Source organism: Anolis carolinensis, chromosome 2, assembly GCF_035594765.1.
Source record: "Anolis carolinensis isolate JA03-04 chromosome 2, rAnoCar3.1.pri, whole genome shotgun sequence".
NCBI classification, from domain to species: Eukaryota; Metazoa; Chordata; class Lepidosauria; order Squamata; family Dactyloidae; genus Anolis; species Anolis carolinensis.
The window spans coordinates 249494822-249511749 of NC_085842.1; the positions used below are offsets into that span (position 1 = coordinate 249494822).

Consider the following 16928-nt stretch of genomic DNA (forward strand, 5'->3'; position numbering starts at 1 on the left):
TATGGCAACCCTACAGCAAATTTACTTACTGTTGAATGCTAATTTACCAAGTTCCCATTGATTCAGTGCATTCAAATTGACTACCTGGATCTAGGCCAATGAAATGTACACTGATTACACATCTATAATATTCTATTATGAAAATATACTGTAGGAAAAAAGGCCCTCCTAGTCTGGCTCCAGTCCTTAGTCATAATGAATGTATATATTTCCTACTATTTCTCATCATACAATGAAGCAGTGTAAAATATTTAGTTCCTTTATTCATTGACAGAGCATATGAAGCAGGGCTTGTAGAGTTGAGGGAACTGACGTTTTAGTGACAGAACAAATTAATAGATCTGTGAGAAACTGAAAAATGAGATTAGACGAAAAATCTAACAATTTATACTAACTGGTTGCTTTGTCTATGCTTCATTAAACTTAATTGCTTACCTGCTATTAATTTTGTTCTTGCCTTCAAAGGACATTGTAAGAACAAAGGGAGAAATCAGCTATTTGAAGTTGTTTACACAGTGCAAATGAGGGCACAAACTGAAGAAGATTTGCATATTAATTAGATATGGAAATTAAGCCCAGCATTGAGTTCCAAATTTGGACTTGAGTTTCTACAAGTATGAGAACATGGGGTGTGTTTTCATTTGATCCAGTTCCTTATTCTATTGTGTACTGGGGCCTTACAGCACTCTGGCAACAGCTTGCAGTATACTATGAAAATCTCAGTCTCTGCCTGAAAAAAACTAAATACTCAACAAATTAGGGCTTGATTTCAGCTTCAGAGAAGTTTGACTGAACATATTTTGAGAGTTAAAGTCATTCCAGTTATTTCATTAAAAATGGAACCAAAACCCAAACCAAATAAATATTTATGGACAAAGAATCCAGGTGACATATCTAGGAAACTTGCCAGCTTCATGGGAACTGGAGTCAAATGTAGCTGTAATGGGATCACGTTGACACTTTTATCCCAAATCGGGAGGGAAGCAGCTCTATGGAGGATACATAACACACTGAGCTGATTCGGGTTAGTGAGGGCCCAGACTGCTTAATGTGGTCTTGAACTGCAGTCCCCAATTCCCCCCCCCCCCAAAAAAAATCAGAAGCAAACTGTAACTTTGAGTCCATGTAAGCAGTTGAGCTTTTTCAGCTCTACACAACTGTCCCATATGGTACTCCAAACCCCTCTCCTGTTTTAATAATAACAGCAGTCATGGGTGCAACATAACTAGTGTTATTCATCACTTGGAGTTCCTAAATGGAACTGGCCATAGTTGCCTTGACAGTCATCTCATGCTATCCAGGCTCAGGTGGCTCCCCATCTCCTGTGCCACTACTGTCTTCAGCTGCGAAACACCATCTCCTTAGGGCAGTCTGGCTCTCCCCACACAGTCACCTAAGTGAATGGCAGACTGGCTGACCCCCTGAAGTGGCATCAGCACTTTTCACTATCCTCAGAATGATCCTTGACTTATCTATGGGTCATATAAAAATCCATAATTCAATCCCGAAATCTGCCCTCAGTTTATATATGTGTATATACAGTAGGGTTGTGTAAATCTTCTTTTTAAAATCATTAGTCATTTCTAATTTGTAAGTTTTGATATACGCACCAATATAAAGAAATGGGGGGGGGGAGGATGCCCACACAAAAAATTAAGAATCAAAATGTCCCCCATAACTTTTTCATTTGAATTCTGTTCTCATCATGAGGAGAGGAAAGCAGCAGGGTGGGATGAGCTGAGTGAGCTGGGAAAGAGACTGGGGGAGCATAGAATTCTGGGGAATGTACTTTGAGAAGGCAAAGAGCCCTATGACAGAGAAATCAAAAGGCCCTGCCCCAAACTACATTTCCCAGAATTCTGTTCAGCATCAGAAAGCCCCAATTAGGATAGGGCTTTCCTGTCAGGGATTCCTCTTCTTCAGAAGAGGAAGGGGGGCAGGAAAGTGCTCATGAATCTGAGGGTGAGTTGGAGTCTGAGGAGGAGACTTTGCTAGTACCCTCATTCCAGGAGAAACAGAGCAGAGGAAACAGAGCAGAGACATCGTTCAGCTAGATTAGCTGCCAGAAATGCTGCTGAGTGATTAGGAACTGCCCTAGCAGCTGTGTAGGGACCCAGGGCTATAAAAGCAGAAGCAGGTGCAGCCAGCTCTTGCTGGTAACAAACTGATTCTGATGCCTTCACTCTGGCTGCCTGCTCCAAATCTGCATCTGGATTTATGCCTGTTTCTTTGTCTGAAGTAAGACTTTCTGGCTTTCTTTTGCATTATTTCACTGAGTGTACTGTATGTTTTACTGAAGTAAAGCAGTTTTCATTTACTTACCACAGTGTCCTAAGGCTGTTCTTGAAAGACAAAACAGGACATTTCCAGCAAGAGATCCAATAAATTGTTGAATCTGCAAAGAGGAGGACTGACTGATACTTCAATACTAGTAAGTAAATCTGTGCTAGGCTGGGAAGAAATTCCTACATTGATTGAAGACATTCAATGAGATGGCTGTTGTGGCTTTTTAAAAAATGCTTCTGTCAAAACTTTTTTAAAATCTCAAAAATCAATAGATGTATGAATGTTTCTGTAACTTGGGGAGATGATGCCTTGGTTATGCTGTATCATTGAAAATAGAAATTTGAGGAGACAACTCTTGTAATTTTTGTTTAAAAAAGGTTGTTTGTAAAAACTTTGAAAATTCCCCAAAAACCAATGAATGAGTGGAATGTTGTGAAACTTGATGCGCTGACAGTGACAAATGTGTTCTATAAATGTAGAAAGTTTCATGCCTATAGCTCTGACGATGAGGGAGATAGGAGTCCCTGAAATTTTCCCATTGGCAAATTACTTAACTAAAAGTAATGAAAAAGTAGTTAATTTGTAATAGTAATGAAACAGACCCCATCCAATTTTGGAAACACCTTAGAAGCAATTCCCCGTCCCCACCCCTTAATGTTGTAATAAGTGTTGAAACATTTTTAATTGATCACACAAACCTAATATACCAAATTTGTTTCCTGGCCAAAAATAGTTTCCTGACACTCAAAAAAACCCATTGGGAAGAATAACCCAAAAGCAATAATTTTGTGCAGTTTTTGTCTGGTATTTGTATATCCCTAACTGTTTCATAGAATTATCCTGCAAAGAAACACATATTGATTTTTGCATTATTTTTGTGTGGAAAACTTGTTGGTCTTGTGAAAAAGCACCAATTTTGCAGAAAATGTGTGAGGCATGTACATCTCCTGATTCAGACCAACTAGTGGCTGAGATATACATGTCTCATATGATTATGTCTCTACAGCTATGTCTCCTGGTGCTACTATACTCTAAACCTACCTTTTAAGCCATTTAGGGAATAAGAAATACTGCAAAAACATGCTACCCATCCTCCCAACACAAAAAATGGACCACCATCTTTCTTGACACCCAATCGTTTGATCTTTTCAAAACACAAAGGATTAGAGAAGCGTCTGTGCCCAACCAATGTCATTGAGCTGCATTTCCCTTGGGAAACATGCTTCTTATCCTAAGTTAAGTTATTCTGGCTGCAATGAGCCACAAGAAGAGTATTTGTATCCCACAAAAATGCTTGCTCAAGATTATTCAGACAAATAGGCCAATACATATGGTATAGTTTGTCTGATTGGTTTTCTTGATTAAATACAATTTGATGTGTGGTGAAAATAAACTGAGACACATTCAGGAACATTGACAGGAAAAGTATAGGCCAATGCTTACTCAAGAACTGCAAAATATCCTTGTGATCCAAAACAGATTTAGAGAATATCTTCAAATTTCAAAAATTATAAAAATTATAAAGGATTTGATGAGTCAGTCACCCAATCTAGTATTTGCATTATAATCTGAAAAGTTATGAGAACAGGAAATTCTTACTTGCTAACTTTAATCGAAGGAAAAACAAAAGTTACCTAAAGATCAATTTATGTAACATATAACAGGATCCCAAACAAATGTTCATAAACGGTGGCTCACTTAAATGAGAACTCTGCTCATTTCACTTGGTTTAGATTAAACGTGGAATGGCTTAATTTCTATGTTATGAATAGCTGTGTGCAGGCATGTAGCCGGAGTGGGGGGGGGGGGCTTGAGGGGCTTCATCCCCTCCCCAAAATTCTCAGGATGGTCTGCGAGAAGGCCTTACATTTATTATTTAAACTGTTATGTTTATTCATATCATGATCTGATCACCATGCTCAATATATCCCACATGCATGGGGGTATTGGGATAGCGATAAAAAAGGTTTGCTAGGACAGATCTTCTCTCACTCAGACTCAGCCCCTCCCCCCCCCCCGAACCAAAATCCCAGCCCCTCCCAAACCAAAATCCTGGCTATGGGCCTGGCTGTGTGATGAACTGCATAATTGTCATAGTGGTTTTTGATGTGGCTACATAGTGCATGGTGTCATATGGTTTTGCACACTTATGAACTGTTTACAAGTTCTTCCCACAGTAGCGGAGAAGCAGCTGTGATATGACAGCCATAAATTTTCATACAGATGTGTGAATATCTTTTATGCTCCATCCAGCAGTCATGCAAAGTAAACCACTACTCTTTGTTTGTCCTTGGTGGCAACACGGATTATTTTAAAAGCAAAATCTAGCAGAAGGCATTTTCTGTCATTGCTAGATCATAGGATTGGGCAACTGCAATGAAGCTGGGACCATCTAACACCACTGATTCCCCATAGTGGGTTACACTGATGCATTTTTGGCCAAAAATATCTGGAGATCACTTTCAATTATACTTTTCAGGGAATCCACAAAACAATGACCAGAAGTGACTTCAACTTTTTAATTCTTGGATGATTTGAGAGTGAAGTGACCATTCTACTAGACCAGGATGGACAACTATCAGAGGATATAGGGCTAACTTGGCCAACCAGAAGTCCTTGGAGGGCTGCTCCAACACCCCCATCCATTTTTTTAAAGTCACAAAAAGGCCTGAAAATACAATCTAGTAGGTGGGATGGCATTTTCAACATTTTTTTTCACCACAATCACTTTGTGATCACTTCCTGTTTTAAAAGACCTATCCCATGCTTAAAATGATTGGGGGAAATAAACATGATGGACATGCCTCCATCTCCGAATATTTATTCTTAGGGGTTTGGGAGGCCATACCGCCATGTAAAATTGTTAGGCAAACATCTACTATTATTGATTTTGATTTGCAGTCTGACACATGGTTTTTGTTTTTAAGGTAAAACGTAGCTAAGTAAATGTTGTATACTAGCCACATATATTTACTAAGTCACAATATTTCACCAGTGATTTGCTTTATAAGACACAAAATCAACCTGATTTGCACATTTCCTATAAAAAAGACTATTGGAGAGGGTGGATTTAAAGTAAGATGTGTTCCAATTATAAAAAGATGTTCTTGTCCTTATTCACGTATTGGATAGCAGCCAATTCATTTTGGAATAATGCAAAACTTCAGAGTAAATGTGGCTTTGAATCTGAATCTTGATTGTGGATGTTGTTAACTGCCATCAAATTGATGTCAACGTCTGCTGCCCACATGAATGAAAGACCTGCAAGTTACCATGTCATCAACAGTCCTATTCTTGTCCTTTGGAGTGTGCTGCCTTCCTTGGTGGAATTCATCCATCTAGAATGCAGTCTTCCTCTTTTTCTACTGCCTTCAACATTACCAAGCATTATTGTATTTTCTAGTGGATCATGATGTCTCATTATCTATCTAATGCTTTGTACCTCCAACTGAGGGCACTTCTACACAACACCTAAAATGTGGAAGTTACTGGGTTAAAGGGGGGGGGGAATAAATAACAATAGTGGTAAATCTGCACTGATTTGCAGCAACAGATGAAAAACACATGTTAAAAGTGTTCACTTATATCCCAATTCTACCCGGAATATGTGCATATTCACACCACTGTATAGTCCTGCACTTTTAAAAAGCCTGAAACAGCTGATCAGCTGATTGGGCTGTCAAACGGACACACAGGTGGCTCAAGGGAAGCACAACTTGGAAGCAATTAGAACTCTATGAAAATCTTTATTTTAAACTTTATAATATTAAGCAGATATTGCATTAACAATTGGGGAAAGAGAGAAATCCTGTGGAAGTTGTTTTTTAAAAATCACTCTATTTTGCACTGTACCTAATATGCGCATATGTGAATTTGCTTATATTTATATCAAGATATTTGCATATGCACATATACAGTCCAGGACACAACCGAGAGATTTTTTTTTTAAATACCTTTTGTCGGATGTCCCCCATCCACTCTCCATTTTGTTCTGATACAGAGGAAGCCTATGAGTATGTCAGGGGACCCAATTCCAGGACTGACAGGTCTGTGTAGGGACTGGCAGTCAGGTCCAGGGATTTTTTATCCTCCATTTAAAAGGTGGATTTTGGCAGTGTCTGGAAGCACCCTGATAGGGTTACCTGAAAGGCAGCTGATCTGTTCACATCCTACTTAGTGTCTAGCAACTGGGGAATAGGAATTTATATTGGTGGAATTATTGTCAGTTTCATACTACAAAAAACTCTTTATCACCAGGCCTTTAAATCTGTTTTAGCTTTAAGTTGGTTTTATTTCCTCTGACTGGTATTTTTTTGCTGCATGTATACATCTGTGGTTGGTTTTATTGTTACAAAATTTTAAGTGGTTAATTTTGATTCTTAGAGTAACATTTCCTTGTTCACGTAAATACTGCACATCAATAAATACATAACCAGTGACAGTGGCATTTCCTGCTTACCTAGGAGTTCAGTAGACCTTACCTATGGGTAAATTTGTGCTTCAGATAAGCAAGGTGGTTTCTGGGAGTCATCATTCAAACATGTTTCAGATCATGCATTGCTCTACTATCCATTTGGGTGGTCTGAAGTTTGTGTTTACAGCAGTCAGATTAGGAAGAAAATAGAGAGTGACCCATTTAACTTGTCATCTTTGGAGGTAAAGTCATGCCTCTTCTTTCCAGCAGGGAGGAAAAGATAAGTGGTCATTAAGAAAAGCAAGACAGCTGCAAATACAGCAGCAAGGTCATTTACACAGACCCTGCAACCCCAGTTAAGATAACGTGGTTGTTTTATTTGCCCCAGAGGCCTTAGCCATCACATAATTGCCATTCAGTTTAAAAAGAAGTCCATCTAATCACTTCGCTGTGCTATAATGCATTGGTTTCCCGTCGACAGTAAGATAACATTAATGAGATCCCTTGTCCAAAGGAAAGCTATGTCATATCATTTTTTTAAAGATGGAAAACATGAACCATAAATAGCAGTTCATAATATGCAATGAAATTAATTAATGTATTTATCTCAGTACCAAATGCATGAAGCCAAAGAAAAAGGAAGACATGTAACCCACCCAGGTCACTGAAGAGAAAGAAATTATATTGGAAAATTTCCTGTATGTCAGGAAGGAAGCAAGCTGTACTAAGAGCACGGGAAGGAAATTATATTAAAATGTCTCCATCCAATTAGCAGAGAAAGGAAAGATCTGAAATGAAAATCTCAAATGATCACTCTCCTTAGTGTAACTAATGGCATCTGCCTCTAAGTCAGGATTAATATTTTCATTTACAGTATTTGGAATGAGAGATTCCATTAATTACAAAATAACAGTCTTCTAAACAAGCATGTTTAGTACTGCAGCTTTTGTGGTTTTTCTGGAAGACTTTATTCTAAAAAATCTCAGAAGTAGTTCTGAGCCACTGAGTGCATCTTAAATTAATTGCTCATGTCAGCAGTTTCAAGATACTTATTAGTTAGTTCTTTCTATAGGGACACATTTTCCCTAGTTCACTGTGAATGATCCCCCAGCAGAATTAAAGATGAAATGAAAGTATAGGAATGAACCTGAAAAACAGTTCCATATGTACTGCTCTGAACACTGTGTGCCTACAAATCCCAATGGGACCACAATTCAATCTTTAAATCAGATAAAATGAATGCAAAAAAATGATGGGCAAAGATGGCTATCAGAATTATAAATTGTTTCTTTCTGAGCTCCTTAACTTAAAACTGTATGTGACCCCTGAGATTTCTGTCTGGGTCTTTACATTTCATGTGTTTTATTAAAGGCAATGGTTGTGTACATGTATATGGTGGGGATGATTTGAAAAAAGAGCTTTAGCACACCAGCCAGTTGTATCATAGCAATTGCATTGCGGGAGCAAACAGGAACATACTGGTTTGAAAATAACCTCTATCACACTTCTCTACAATTGCGTTATGGTACTGCTTTTGTGATTCATTGTCCCATGTTCACTGTTTTGCCCTGCCTCATTAGCCTCACCTTATCTCCTCTGCCTATCACATATGTACCTTTGGGGGGGCTGGGTGCCATGGAAAAGCAATATAATTAAAAATAGAAGTTAAAAATTGAAAACAGAAAACAGAGTAAAAGCAGCCTCAATCTCCATGGGTACAGCAAGGGGAAGATGTATAGTGATGGGAGGGAAGTTAGCTCCTTTACCACATACCATGGAAGATTAAGAACTCTCATGCCTGCTGTAATTATATTTTCCCCTTAGCCCAGGAAATGACTTCTTGGAATGAATTCTCATGCAGGAAGTTAAACTTTCACTCTATTTCAAGAAAGAAAGAGGGGGGGGGGGAGAGAGAACAGAGAAGACAGTGTATGATATATAATATGATATCTTATCCAGTGAAGTGAAAAACCTGGTGCTGGAAAGGTATACCGGGGCCCCATCATACTACATAATTATAGCATTATTATTTCATTTTTACTGTCATGGTTCTATCTTCTCAAATCCTGAGATTTGCAGTTTAGAGAGAAGTATTTAGAATGAACTTTATTCCGTAATTGATTTCCCTCTGGGATTTCCCTCTGTTACATGTGGTTGTTGCAGTGTGTTTTCAAGTCATTTCTGACATTTGGTAACCCCAAGATGATTCTATCATAAGGTTTTATTGGCAATATATATTCAGAGGGGATTTGGCACTGCCTCCTCTGAATTTGAAAGATTGTTTCCATGTCTGAGTGAGAACTTGGAGCTGGTCAACAGAGCTGTACTCCAAAACCACTATACCATGCTAAGGATCTCTTTACATGGTCCCTGGATCCATGTCATTTCACCAGCAATTGCACGGGGTGCCTTGTGGCACCCTGCGCACCCTCCTTCTTTTCCCCATCACATGGTGGGGACTGGACAAGGCACATTGGTGCCCTGTCCCTGTCCCCCCTCAGATGGAGGAAAGGGCAAAAAATGTGGGTAGCTCCATTGAAGCTCCCCAAAACACACTTCCCTCTCTGTTGTGGCAGAGGAAGCACCTTGCGATGCTTTCCCTCCACTTTGGGAGGAATGGGGCAAAGCCAAGTCAGCATCGTCTGAGGGTGCTCAGCAGGCCTTGTACAGAAGAGGGGAAAGGAACCAAAAAACCCCAGTGTGATGAGATGGCAGGCCTCTTGTTGCTATACACATTCTATATCGTTTATTAAAAGCTCTGTTATACCTGTATTCTAATATGTTGTTTATACCATGTACAGTCAGCTCCATATCCACAGGTTCTGCATCCACAGATTCAACCAACCACAGCCTGAAAATATTTGCAGGGAAAACTCCAGCATCGGTTTGAGTAGTTCACTACTCTATATAAAGGGCATCATTTTACTACATTATTATATATAATGGAACTTGAGCATCCATGGATTTTGGTATCCCCTGATGTGGGAGAAATAGATCCTGGAACCATGTCATCATAGGTAACAAAAGTGTACTATATAGAGAGATAACCATGATGTTACTACAAAAAGTGTGAATCCTAAAAGAAACATTTGGGAACTGAATGTGTCCTACCCACAACTAATGATAATCTTCTGTATAAAAAAGTTGAAACTTTACAATGTTCTTCACAATTTCAGCCATGCTAAATCACTTGTTAGAACAAAATAGGTAGATGACACAAAAAAATTAATTTATGTGAGCTAGCAATTTTATAATAGTTTAACACTGTGTTTGTGGACATGAAAAGGGATTACGGAAATATTCCTTTCTTTGCTTTACTAAGATATCTCATTTTACTGCAACTCCTGCTTCCATCTGCCCTAAACTGAAATGACCCTCCAACTGTCCAATTGCTCTCAAAACATCTGTGATTGTCCAATCCCATCTCAGGAAGAAACCCAATAATACTTTTTAATTTTATAATCGCCACAGCCATCAAAACGGTAGAGAAGCTAATCAGATCACTGTTAATTTTCCTGCTGCTGCCAGGCAAAAGTCTTTCTATTCAACTCAGCTTTTGTTTTTCAGGGCAGGACTTTTAAATTGATTTTAATACGTAGTTAGTATTAATTGAAATAACAAAATAGTTTTTTAAATGACGCTTTGTATTCAGAAAACCCAGTGTGTTTGGGGGTTGGTTTAATTTGAAAGGCTTTCCCTGGCCCATCACCACCTTGAAACAATAAGTCCATAAAATATAAAGTGAATTATGTTATATTCTTCATACAGATAAACCCTGAAAAGTCTACATTGTGAAAAATTATGATTCACCTCTACTCCTGTTTTCTCACTCAAGTTTTCTCGCTTGGTCACAAGAAGTCATATATTCTTTGGGTAATAAATTATGGTAATAAAAATGTGAAAGCCATGATGGAGGGAATGTGAAAGCATACTATTTCTTGTTATCTCTGGGGAAATATTTTCTTTAAGGTTATCTCAATGAGCTCTAGATCATAACATGCTGTATGGAAAATAGCCCAGACTCCACAAAAGATCATCTAACAAGCAAATGGGGAAGATCTCAATCTTATTTGCTATATAATTGTCACCAGAGCTTTCCCACCAAAATAAAATGGCAGTGTAGATTGTAAACTAGAACCATATTTTGAGGTTTCAGAGCAGAAATAATTTATAAGAACATACTTCAAGATGTTCTCTGAATAACATTAACCATAACCAGAGGTTGGGATGGATGAATAACATTTGAAAACAAATTCTGCAACTCATGATGTAAGAATAATGAAGTATCTTACAATCTGGCTACAAAAGCTGAAAATATTGTGGGTTGAATCTGAATTTAGCCATGCTTAAGAGAAGAGCCACTGAAAGTAATGTGACTTCTTAGTCATGAACTACTTGTCACTGAGTCTCCCAAAATATGGATCCATTTCCTTGTATATCTGTAGCCTCCACAGTTAGCAATGCAATTTAGGTGTGAGGCTGGAAAATTCACATTCTACTGCTTGCATCCACAAACTATTTGTGGCAACTATTGGTGTCCCTTTCACCCCAAATTGTCTAACCCATTTTATTTTCAAGTTACATTAGCTGATTAGGCTTGCTGGTTTGTGTCTCTGTTTCACCTTTTAGGGCATATCTATATTGACACTATAAAGTTGGATGGTCATGAATTGGCCTTGTGGTGTCCACATGATGCATGGACCCTCCTCAACCCAATGCACATTGTACAAATTGGGGAATGCTCCAGAGCTTCCCCAAAGCTTGGGAACAGGTGTTCACTTTGGGGGCATTTAAAAATGATGAATTAGAAAAAAAAAAGATGGCATTAAGATGGTATAGAACTCCTGAACAATATGATAAACAGGAATAATTCAAAGTGTTGGCATTGTAATAAAGAAAAAGGCACCTATTCACATATGTGGTGGGTGTATTCTGAATTAAAAATAATTGGTTAATGATACAAGGGAAAAAAACAGGACTTATTACAGATAACAATACAAATTAATAATGATTTGCTACTTTGGGGAGTGTTGGATCATATAAAAACTAACTGCCAAAAGTTATTTAAAGTAACAATAAGAACAGCACATGTCATGATTGCTAGAGGATTGAGAGAGAAATTGAAATGGACGTTAAATAATTGGAATGACTATATGTGTGATCAAGTGTTGGAGGAGCCAACGATTACATCAAAGAAAAAATACACAGACTTTACCTGTGGCTGGACCTGCAAGATTAGTAGTAATATACTGTGGTTGAGGAAGGGAGGGTGTGGGAGGGAGGGGAAAAAATACTGGTTGATCGGGAAGGCAAATGTTAAAAAGGGGAAGTACTATTGTTATGAATTATGAATGTAAAACCCAAATAAGTATGTTTAAAAAAAGAAAACATTACTTTTTTATCACACCAGAATCCATTGCTTCTGGACATGCTGGTTGGTGAATTCTGGTAGGTGTAGTCCACAAAATAAATATTTAAGCAAAAACCAGTCACTAGTTGGATATAGTCCATGGCCTCTGTCAACAATTGAAATGTATTATTTCACCTTTCCAAAATATGAACACAACTCTTCAAAACCTGATTGGCCATAATCTCATAATAAATAAAATTGTAGCTGAATTTTTCATCACTACATCTGATAATTAGAAAAGTAAGCGGACTGAAAGAAGCTGCTTACTTCTGATGAAGTCTTACAGAATTTTTTAAAAATCAAAGTGGAAGTGAGTATTTGAAAATGCTATGAGTAAAAAAGATATTACCTTAACAACCTTCTAGCTTACTCCTGTGAAAGATTTTAATGTTGGCCACACAATTCATCTTTCTTTTAGTTGAAGTATGTTCCTAACAGACCAAGGTGACCAAGAACCACCTGAGCTCAAGCTGTGCAGAATCCATCCCCCCCCCCCCCCCAGTCTAGAAGTGCTGGAAATTGCTTAGGTGTGTCTTACATTTTGCTGGAATTTTTTCTGGGTCTCTGGACTGGATGAGATTTTATCTAGCATATCTGAATTCTCTCTTGTTTTATCTTCTCCATCGCCTTTTGGCTCTTCCTTTGGCAGATCTTAGCCAGTTCTATCCACAGATTGTTGTGTTGGCAGATCTCTGAGCTCAGTTGGCAGAAGAAGGTTCTGTTGACAGAAGGAAATTTCTACCCACAGACAAGGTCTGTGCCTCACTCGCTACTATCCTACAGCTGGTGCAACTTTCAGATTGTACTGCCTATCAGTAAAAATCCATCTGCATCTATTATTTTATTTTCCTTTTGCAAGAAAACATGAGATAGCCCTGCAGAAGGGTTTGCATAATTGTTACATGAAAATGATACTTCCTTAGATTCTATTCTATCTTTCCTCCTGGAGACTGACTTTGATTTTTGAGATAGGGCTAAGATTGACTATACCTTTTTATGCATTTTTTTGACTTTTATTGAAAATGAACACACACAGACAGCTCTACTAAAGAGCTCACCTGCTTTAAAAGAACCTGTTCTTGCAAATCTCATGCAGTTTGTCTTGCCTGTGTGTGGTTCCCAAAGCTGGCACTGGTTTCTCATTAGCACTTTCACACTTGATTGATTAAAACAAGGTGTCGGCCAAACTCCTTAATCACTCCAGCATTCTTCCCAAAGCAATTTTATATTATATCACAACACAGACACAGACACACACACATACACACACACACTTATATGTCTGCTTATTTTATATATATGATATATATGAATATATATATATATACACACACACACATATACATACACACATATGTGTGTGTGTGTGTGTGTGTGTGTGTGTGAATGATGTAATATATATAATAAACACACACTATTTTAATTATTTGAGGACAGGGAAAGGTCTGCTTCTTGCTTTTTCAAGCCAGGTCAAACATTTAAACATCTGGAAGGTGAAATGTTCTGAAGCCCTCACAAGCTGTTTTTTGCTGCTCTTATTCAGTACTTTCGCCATTGTTGACAGACGGCCCTGCCTCTGAAAGGATTAAGTAGAGCAGAGGAATTAGTGGACTGGTGGTTGCTGCTGTTAAGAAAATGTTTAAATAATTGAGAACTTGGAAAACTAAGCAAAACAAGGAACAGGGATAAAGAGAAGGGCACAAAAATAAATCCAAATTCGTTGACAAAAAATGTGAGTGGAAAAAAATAGGTAAGCACAATAAAAGAAATGGAAAAAAAGAGAATGGAAAAAGTCTGAACAGCAGAGGAATATATGCTTGAACTAAAAGTAGATGAAAACATTTACCACATGACACAATACAATCCACCTGAAATCATGGGAAGGCCATTATGAGACCCTCAAGACCATTTACTCCCCCAACACAATGTTTTCCTTTTTTATCCTCTCAAAGTTTTTGTCAACTTTTCATTCACTTCCTATTATAAAACAGGTCTCGATTGGACCCTAAAACAGCCCAGAGGGCATAAACATATTAAGTGACTGGGTTGCTGTGAGTTTTTCGGGTTGTATGACTATGGTCCAGAAGTATTTGCTCCTGATGTTTTTACCCACATCTATGATAGGCATCCTCAGACCTCACACCTGATGCCTGCCATAGATGTGGGTGAAATGTCAGGAGATAATGCTTCTGGAACATGGCCATTCAGCCTGGAAAACTCACAGCAACCCAGTGATTCCAGCCGTGAAAGCGTTTGATAACATTTTAAGTGATATTTGAAAAGGGGGTCCCCCCCAGGGGACCCAGCCAGGAGGTGCAGATTCCTATGCTCTTCCCAACTGCCAAATGCCAACCTCTACCTTAAACATCCCCTGTAGCCCCTCTCAAAATGGTAACAATAAATGATGAAACATTGTCATTTTGAAAGAGATTACAGAGGAAATGAAGTAGTATAAAGATCTGGGGTGGGATGGGGATATTTGCACCTTTTCGTGCATTTGAGTGTGGTATCAGGAAAAAATTCTTCAACAATCCTATATACTCATGTATAAGTCTGATTTTTTTTAATCAAAAAATCAACTCAAAAAACCTAGGGGAGGGGATCCATGGGTCAATGTATTACCTTAACTGTACCTTAACCCTTATGTAGAGCAGCAAAAAGCAGGAGATTAATGCATCCTAGCACAACCCAAAAGAAGCACCAGTCCTATCAGCTGTCTCCACCGTGGCACTGCTCCTCGTCTTTTAAAATGCCTACTTGGGGAAATGGCATTGGCAGCCAAGGTGGCTGACCACCTGACCTGGAATTGGTGCTTTCTTCTTTCTGTGGAAAGATCCTCAACTTATTCACAACACATATCAAAATCCAAAAATTTAGCCCCCAAATCTGCCCTTGGCTTATATACAAGGTCAACTACCATATATACAGTAATCAATACATTAACAATAAAATTGTGGATTTCTGCAACAGATAAAAAATATTGTCATTTCCCTTGCCCATTTGTCTTCTGTTGTACATATCTTTTAAACAGTTCAAAAATTACATTATTTGCATAATATGTGCACACCAGTAGTCCATATATTCCCCAAACTCCAAAATAGAGCTTTGTCATTTAACTCCCCTTCTGTTTTGTTTTGGTATTTAGGAATCACTTTCTTTGAATATTTAATTTCTGTCATTTCACATCTGGGTAATAAGAAGCTGAGGCTTACAGTGCTTGTGCTGGTATTTGTTAATGAACCTTTAAATTGGCTATTACCATTACAGCCTGTTTATGTGAGCTGTTGTGCTTCATCTCTTCCATTGTAAAATACAGGACAATTAATTTTATTCAGAAGCCTGACAGATTTGAGTAAAATCAAGACAAAATGGCCACTTTTCCTCATACTGTGGTGAAATCAAACCTCCTTTGCTTTTAACTAATTATAGAGGAGTATTACAAAAAATAATGACTAAGGAGGTGGGAGGGAAGGGAATGAAAGGGAAGTTGGTTTTAAGTCAAATATAAATCACAGTTGGTATGTGAATGATTTATTTTTGCAGTAAGAAATAACAACTATAAATCTAATGTTGTTGTCTGCAAATGTAAGTGGATCATGTTTATGGGCCGAAGATTTCATTAACTTAGGGAGAGGTTCCTATATGCTTTGTGTTTTGATTAAAGTGTTAGAATATCTATCTCTCCTTTCTTGTCCAATTATCTCAGTACTTTATCATAAAGAGAAATGCACACAGTGTCCCAAAGTAAACACTACCATTTGGATTGCTTAGAGAGTGAGCCTTGTATTGATTTGGGGAGGAAGGATAGCTTGACCCAAACTCATTAGTCACAGCCATCTGCTAGCTGGGACCATTCCTGTGTTTTACCTCAAATCTTTTAGACAGTTTTATGGCAACAGCTTGAATGTTTCTTGCATCCATTTCACCCAGTTCTCCTGGTAATACACTTTAATACATGTGAAAAAAATTAGGAATGGCGGAGTTTCCCAAACTGTGGGCTCCCCAAGTAGAAAACAAAATTACTACTGTCAGGCACAATATTGTCAGGTACGACTACTGCCACATTTGCCTCCTAACAGCCACTGACATGGAGGAGGAGGAGGAGGAGGAGGAGGAGGAGGAGGAGGAGGAGGAGGAGGAGGAGGAGGAGGAGGAGGAGGAGGAAAAAGTGGAAAAGGAAACTGGGATATTTTAACAGCAGAAAAAATGGTGGAATTACAGATAATTGATCAGGGCTGTCCTTCTAAAAGTGGAACAGTTTCAGGTTATGCTCCTGCCTGGGGTGTGCTTTTACTTCCCCTCTTCGAAGCACTGAGAGGTGCTCCACCCAATCGCTACTCTACCCAATAGCAACTATTTCCTTTCACCTAATCCCTGATGTAGTGTTACTCCTGGCATGCTTTATGGATGCCAACCATGAGGAATTCATATATAGCCCAGAGATCCTCTCATCCTTTTCAAGTTCTATCATTCTCATGGATGCCATATTTCCTACTGCTGGGTATGTACATGCACATTTCTCCTCCCCTTCACATGGCTGAGCTGGGCCCAACATCAGAGCATCAGGAAAGACAACTGGACGACAAGAGAGAAATGGATCTCCAAGAATGAGAAAGAAGCTATGGAGAATCAACAAGTAAAATGTTAAAAAAATACAGTGAATGATCACACTGTTTAAATTTCAGTGAGCTTCCCAGGGCCTCCACTGCAATCCTCTTACTCCCCAACACTCACATTTTCTCCTTTGAAGTAAAAAAGAGACTTAATGCTTTGAAGGGGGACAGGGATCAATATAAACTAAGGGTCCTTCCACACAGC

At 38.5% G+C, this 16928-nt stretch overlaps 1 long non-coding RNA gene across 1 annotated transcript in view; it reads left to right on the forward strand.

The window, feature by feature from the left end:
- Positions 1-755: 755 nt before the first annotated feature.
- LOC134296623 (uncharacterized) overlaps positions 756-16928 on the forward strand; it is a 43315-nt gene continuing 27142 nt past the window's right edge. Inside the window, exons 1-2 of the long non-coding RNA XR_010003418.1 lie at positions 756-2238; positions 2328-2431. This is a non-coding gene — a long non-coding RNA (uncharacterized LOC134296623). The remainder of the gene's footprint in view (positions 2239-2327; positions 2432-16928) is intronic.